The sequence below is a fragment of the Atta cephalotes genome, assembly GCF_000143395.1.
Source record: "Atta cephalotes unplaced genomic scaffold scaffold00074, whole genome shotgun sequence".
NCBI classification, from domain to species: Eukaryota; Metazoa; Arthropoda; class Insecta; order Hymenoptera; family Formicidae; genus Atta; species Atta cephalotes.
The window spans coordinates 332,513-340,565 of NW_012130138.1; positions in this window are offsets into that span (position 1 = coordinate 332,513).

The window sequence follows — 8,053 nt, forward strand, 5'->3', positions numbered from 1 at the left end:
TCTCTCTCTCTCTCTCTCTCTCTCTCTCTCTCTCTCTCTCTCTCTCTCTCTCTCTCTCTCTCTCTCTCTCTCTCTCTCTCCCGTCCTTTCGCGCGCGACTGCTAGAATGGGGTAACAATTCTGCGTCGTTCTCGACCACGTGGAACGTCACATAGACGCTTCACTGACGTTTCGTTTAATTCGACCTGTGGGGAATTAAATCTCGATCGAAGAGGGGCGCGAAAGTAAATGCGAAGTAGTCAGCAATTGTATGTTGTAGAGAAGGAATTGTTAATTATTCCGTTCTTCGTAATATTCTCATCGGTTCTTAATTCTTTTAGAGACAAGCTTATTTAGATATAATTATCCAAATTAATTGTATTAGACATAAAAAAATTTGATAGAATTAATCTTAGCACGACCTCCTTATGCTTAATTTAACATCCTGTGCACTTTAAATTGTAATTTTTTTACCATTTCTTCAAGAAAATTGAACATTCAGTCAGACTACGATGAATAAATTATCTTAATTTAAAAACTTTTCATGTATAAAATTTATCATAAAATGATTTCCCAAATTTGTGAAAATCAAGCACTATTTTATATAAATATGAAAATTTTACAAACTAAACATATTTTACAAGCAACGAGTAGTAAAAGATTTTCATCAATACTAATTGAAATATGTAGAATTTAATATTTTGATTTTGGTTATACAAAATAACGTTTTGAACGCGAGAAGGAAAAAAGATAGTATCACATCTTCTATTTAATCTACAGTATCCGCTTATCCGTTTTCACTTAGCCACATCCTGATCGTCGCTGGAACTATCATACCGTGCACGTTATATCGCGTGCCTAAGCGCTCGTCAGAATTCTCGGGCACGACCCCCGGACTTCTGTCCGGCACAAATTATCCGCATTCCATATCTGGATAACATGGTACGGGAAACGCAAAGTGGATCACGGTTTCGAAAATAATCGAGCAAACGAGAGTAAATGAGAATTTCTTTAAATACACATGCGCGACTGAACAAATCTTTTCTCCTCCTTCACCGGTGTTTTCCATTATGCAACCGAAACTTTATCCACCATCTCGTTTACTCACTGTCGTCGTATTTCTACGCGTTCAACACAGGGACGAGTAAGGATGCGCGGTTATTTACGTACAACCTTACAAGCACATTCGTAGCGGTGGGTAGAAATAGGAAGACAACAGAGAGAAGGGATGACACCAAATAGAAGAGATAGAGCGAGAGGATAGGGAGGCGAGAGAATGGCGAAAGAGCAAGAGGAGGAGAAGGCTATAGAAGGCTGGACAGAGCACGGGCCTGTCCCATGTGGGTTTCGTTAATTAACCGAGTCTACCGAGTTCTATTCCTCGCGTTATATTACCATCCACTCCTTCTCTTTTGCCATCTCCCTCGGTTCCTCTAACTCTCCTCCGCCTCATCTGCTTCTACCGGCATTGCTACAGGACCGTTGATGCACCTGGGGGTTGTGGAAAACGCTTGCAACTCGTCTTCTCTCTATCCTCTCCTATCGTGGTAGATCTATATTTCTGCCGTTGTGCATTTACTCTCGATGCATTTACAGTATTTTGCTCGCTAGTGTGCCGCGCGCTACCGCGTTTATTTGTATCTTCATGGTCGTGCGGAGATATTCGAGAACGTATGTGAAGAAGTTCCTTCCCACACTTCTTTGCTTCTAGATACAAACATTGTATATGTACCTATACTATGTAGCTAACTTCTTGACTGTATTTTGTAGAGTTCTCTTTTCATGGAAAAGAGGATCCTACAGCAACGATATTATATTTTTAATGATACGAAGAAATGTGTATATTGAAATGAAATGAGATTTCATTTAAAAAGTCGTTTGATCATCGATTTAATTGGCTATTATATCACGCGTTGGCGTTAATCACATTTTACCACATAGTTGGCAGATGAGAGATGCAATATGCGTTGAATTAATTGCAAAATACTAATTAAGCGCTTGTCTCGGGGAATCAATCTACAATAGAAGCGTGTAGATTTTGCACAAAACAATTTCGCGTTTCGCGTAGAAAGTGATTTATAAAGCGAGACGTAGTGATCGGTTGCGGCCCTCGGAAAAATACCATTTCCCTGTACCGCATCGAGGGAAAACAGGGAAAACGAATCCATTCTAGTAACGTAAACGACCGATGAACGTGCGTAAACGGTACACAGTACATTTCTCCCATGGAAACACCCACGATAAATCACAACGATCGACAAAAACTTGACGATATATCAATTAGGTGCAAGTGTGTTCCACGCGTCGATTCTCAATTATTATATTCTCATCGCCACTGATTTACTGTGGTATCGACGGCAAGCTTGCGGCAGCGGCGTGTGTTGTTGTTAATTAATCGTACGTTTATTTACCATGTCGTGCGTCGCCACCGCCCTTATCAGCATTCTCCTCCTATCGCGTATCCCGTATGGCGTATAGCACAGCACACGATTTCGCCACAATCGATGAGTAGTTAATCAAAAGTCGTTGTATTTGCGATTTTGATTTCATCGCATGGTGCTGGGTGCATTCCCTTGTCTGCCATTTGCGTGTCTATAAATAAATTCACATTGTCGCGTCGTATTATATATTATTGCTGCGCAATGCTATAAGAATTTAAGAATTCATGACTTTATTAATTACGGCAATTTCTAAATAATTAGTAAATTTAGCGTAAGTTAATTAATTTAATTTAATTAAAATTAGCATGATTTTAATCGTAGTGAAATTTTTTCCTTGATTTCATAAAACAGTGGCGAGTAGAAATAAATACTCGAATTGCATGGGATTAAGTAGGAGAGCAAGAAGAATGAAACACGTAAGACAATACTTGATGTATCCGTACCGAGGAAATGAGATTTATATTAATTTCTCCAATTGTTGTGGTTGCGACCATAGTCGTCGACGCCTCGGTATAACAATTTCCTCTCTTCCGCCTCTGCAATCCCTGATAACCATCCGATTTGTCTCTACCTCTGCCATTTACCTAAGGCTTTCGTCGAATGGAAATTTCAACTCGATACATATCTCTGTATTTCGGTAGATATACGTATATATTATATATAACCTTCAATTGTTTAGAAAATTGCAATGACTAGGAAATTTTTCGTATTTGTCGCAAGAAATTATATTTTTTCTTTCGTATTTTATTTCACGAAACTAGTGGAAAAAAAATAAAAATAAAAAAAATATTGAAAAAAATTGAAAAAAAATTGAAAAATATAAAAAACTTTTGTATATACATATATTATAATCATATGTGAAAAATGAATATTTCTGTTAAAATTAAAATTCTGTAGAAATATATATATTGTAAGGGTCTTGAAAGTTCCAAGATCTTTTTCTCGCGATTATTTATACGACGAGAATTATGATGCATATATATATTTGAAATATATCTTGGAATTAATTTTACCGCTCCTGGGAAACAGCATTTTTAAGATACCATTGCCAAATGTTCTTTGAATTAAATCCCATAATATTCGACATCTTGTGGTTTATGGAATTAATTATTTCCTTCGATAGAACGTGGAAAGTATTGATAATCGATGGCGCGCCAGAGAAGGCCAAAAGCGATTATCTTTCGTGTTGATAGAACGACGCTTGCATTCACGTAGGTGGGCTTGACTCGTAACCTGGATACCGATCGTTAACTGTTTGACCCAATTCCGAAGGCTATAACACCGCGCAATATGTACAATAACGCGGCAACAATTCAATTCTCGTTCGCGTAAGAGACTAAGAAATCTACTGGTACAACAAAGAGATGCCGACAAAGATGAAAGGTAGTATATCCATCACTGAAGAAAATTGATTAAAATTCACAATTCATTATGGCATTTGCTCTTTAAATTCAAAATTACATATAAAACGATATAAAAGGATATAACACACGCAATATAAATATCCACGTTTTTAAATGTTGCACTTTTGTGTGGATAAGAAAGAACGCGATTTAAAATATTCAAGAAAAATATTAGCCATCAGTTTTAATTATCATACTTGACTCACTGATCGTCACGTTAAAATTTAAAATGCGCAGGTTTGAACATTACATTATTTATTATTATGCTAATGAAGAGAAAATTTTCCTCTTGAATGTAAGAATCTTTTTGTCGGAATATATTATTTTAAAAAAGTAAGACTCTAAGATAATTATGTTGTCGATAAAAATGTTACGATGAATATATATATATACTTTTATCAATAATACATAATACATATTTTATCAGTAATGCTTACAAAGTACTATACTTGTAATGGTATCGCCGTTATGGTATATTTATACAGATGAAATGGTGCATATTGTGACGATCGCGTGCAATGTTGTTTTGATGCTGAAACAGCAGGTTGTTTTTTTGATATTGTCAACCAATTTTACGTGGCTATTCGACCATGCACCGCGCCACGCACATTCTTGGGGTTTATCACTAACCATAGCGCGGGCTAAAAGAAGAATACCGTTTTCGTTTGTGGTCAGTGGCTCGCGAGCCGTTTGTTCGCTGTCTCATGAAAAGCAGTCTGTGAAGCGCGACGATTCGCGAATGCAGAAGCTCGTAAAGCGGTGCTTCCAACCGCGCGCCGGTCCTTTATGATCCAGTTAAGTTTTCATGCTTCATCGTCGTTTCCTGCGAGAATAATATCCCCCGGCATTACGTACGTACGTACCTATAATGCGATATTACCGCCAGAAGCGCGATAAACGTAGGCGTCGTGCACACGGAAGATTAAAAATAATTACGCGATTAGCCAGCTGATTCGTTCATGCGATTTACTCGCGTCATCAAATGCGAAAGTCATTTGAAGCAATTCGTTTGAAAAATTTAAGACAAAAAAGGAAAAAATTCTATCGTATACCTGCTTCCCGTTAAATTCCAAAGCACCGCGTTTTCTTCCACTTGTATAGTTGTATCCCTGCACCTGTAACAATATTGTACATCTTTATGAATTTATTTTTCAAATTTTTTGTGTTTAATTATTAACTTTAATCAATTATTAATTAATTATTAACTTTAATCAATTATTAATTAATATTAATAAAAATTATTAAGTAATACACAGGATAATTTTTCGATCTTTAGCTACACATGCGATAGGTTGCGATAGGGTTCGTGTTTCGGATTTTTTATCACTTTTATAAATATACAATATAAAAATTATTATTCAGTGATTCTCGTACATATATTTTAACATCTTTAGAAAGTATTTGTAAAATTGTGTATTTAAAAGAAAGAAAAGAATAGAGAAAACTATTATTTAATCAGGTATTATTACTAATCTTTTCGCAGAAAAAAAAATATGTACAAGACACGAATGATCCATTGCATACCATTGCATATATGCACAAAGGGTTGATATTAATAATTAATAGTTAATAAATATTTCTCTTTATGCAATCACAGGAATGTGATGAATTGATAAACTCTCTGATTAAAGATTCCATTTGTATTCATCAAAATGATATCGAATATATTAAATATATTAGAATTCAAATATTTTTCTCATTTTAAACTGTTTTAAAAATCTGTTTTAAAGATCTTTAATCTTTTTTTTCTTTTTTTTTTCTTTTTTTTTTTTAAAGAACTTTAGAAAAAGTGTGCGAGACATATTTTGCGTTGTACTACAATTTTACCGTGATGAATAGAGGGTGAAAAAAATCATTAGATCTTAACATAGTTTTATGATTGAACAGAATACTTTAGAGATCAGTTGTAACGAACGTAAATGACGATTTACTTCTTGATTCGAATAAATTGCTTTATCACGAAATTCTAGCGAGACCCAACGACAACGGGCAACCGTATAACAACACCATCATCATCGAGCCCAAGCTAACACACGACGTTGTCATTGCGCATTACAATAGGCGGTGCGTTATGCAAGCCAGTCACGTGTGTCGTACGCTACAGCTCTAGGACCTTCGAGCTCACGCATGCATACATGTGCTGGCGTGAAGGTGGCACGAGGATACAAACCTGCCTTTGGATTCTCCCAAACGGAATTATTGTCACGTGTTCGAGTAAAAGACACGTTTATCGTCGATTGTTGCGGAATTTTGTTGCGGCGAGAATTCTCGTACCCTCCGATAGAGAAATGATAATAAAACTCAGTAAAATGTATAAAAAGTAACATTAAAATTTTAAATAATGAAGAAGATTCACGCTTTCTTTCTAGAAATTTGCTGGAATTTAATTTTATTGAAAAGAGAATGAAATAATAAAAATATTTTAAAGTTTTGTTCCAAAAAGGATAACATTTATGATACGTGCATATTGAATGTAAAATATATGTGATATTTATTGGAATATGTATCATTTTCAAAATTTTTGAAAGATATATTATGGATTTGTTTTTCATTTTTCTTTTCAACATTAGAAAGTACATTTTTTTCTATTATATAATATCTCATTTGATGATAGACAATATTAATACAAAAAACTTAAAGTCTTCTTTTTTAGATTTCTTCATTCATTATATTAAGATTTCATTCATTACATAAAGATATAGTTATAAATTTGAATAATATTTTGAGATTAAAACTCAAACTATATGGCTGATGATCAGAAACTCACAACTAACATTGGACAATAAATTATTAATCTATAAAATTATACTTAAGTATGAACTTACTAGTATGAACTTATGGAATCCAACTCTGGGGATCGAGCAGCGACTTTAACATTGAAATACTTTAGCGTTTCCAATCCAAGGTTTTAAGAATTGTTACCAATGTACATTATCAACAAAATGCTTCAGAGTTCTTCGCGTTCTGTGTACAGTGAGAGAAGAAATATATAATTTTAGTAAAAAAATATCACTCGAAACTAGGCACTCATCTCAATAAATTAGCAAAGAATCTCCTCTCAAAAAGTGAACAGACGACAAGATTGAAAAGATTCAAACCTACAGACCTTAATAATCGTTTTAAGTGCTAAACAACCTCTACACATTCAAAAAAAACTTAATAAAATTAAGTTAAAAACGGAAAGAAGACCGTTACCATTGGGCAACCTCCTCTCTGTCCTAATCAAGCAAAAAAATTTACTTATTATCCTAGGATAGATTGTAAATGTAAAGCATAGGAGAGATAAAAAAAAATATTTACATTTGTATATATACTATGTTGAATTTTTACTTTTTTACTTTTCAAATGTAATTTAAGCGACGAATCATCTATGGTACGAATAATAATAATAATAATAATAATTATTATTATTATTATTATTATTATTATTTATTTATTTATTTAGGATTTATAAACGCAATCTTTTTTCTATAATATTAATATTTTGATTAATGACTTTACTTGAACTGAACGTCCACACACTGAATAGAGATTGCATATTGCCGTAACACATAGCCGGCGCTATTAGTATGCAGCAAAAATGAACCACATCCCCACCGAGAGGCGAGAGGAAAAATTAGTTTTATCCACGTCAGGGGCATCTGATATACACGGCACGCAGCGTTACGTACCGGAAGCAGAGATGGAAACATGGAGGACGGCGTCGGAGCGGCGTCGGGGCGGTGTCGGGGCGTAGTGTAAAGCCCCCCGGGGGCAACAATTGTGCATTCATCGGGGCGAGGGGCTCTAATTAAAACGCATTGTTTATATTCTTTGCAGGAAGCGCCTCGCTGCTCCTTCGCTCACTCTCCTCCCGCACCGTTTCCGAGTCACCTCTTCTACCTTCCCTCTCTCGCCACACTTGAGTTCCCAGGGGTTCTCTTACAGAAACTTTCCGGTAACTCGTTAAAGATAATGCGGGACGAAAGTCTGGTTAGGCGTCTATCCTGATCCCCTTTCAAACTGTTAGCGTAAACAATCGATCGATTCTACTTGCATTCTCGCAGACGTTCTTAACCAGTCAATCCTACTGTTCGCTCTGTTAAATATTCTCATATTGAAGAGGCAAGGGAAACTCTCAAAAAGGGGATGTTATCTTTCGTAATTTTATTGACTTTTATCAAGTTAACACTCTCATTCTTAGAATTTCGGTATAATTGATAGAATATGGGCTCTCTCTCTCTCTCTCTC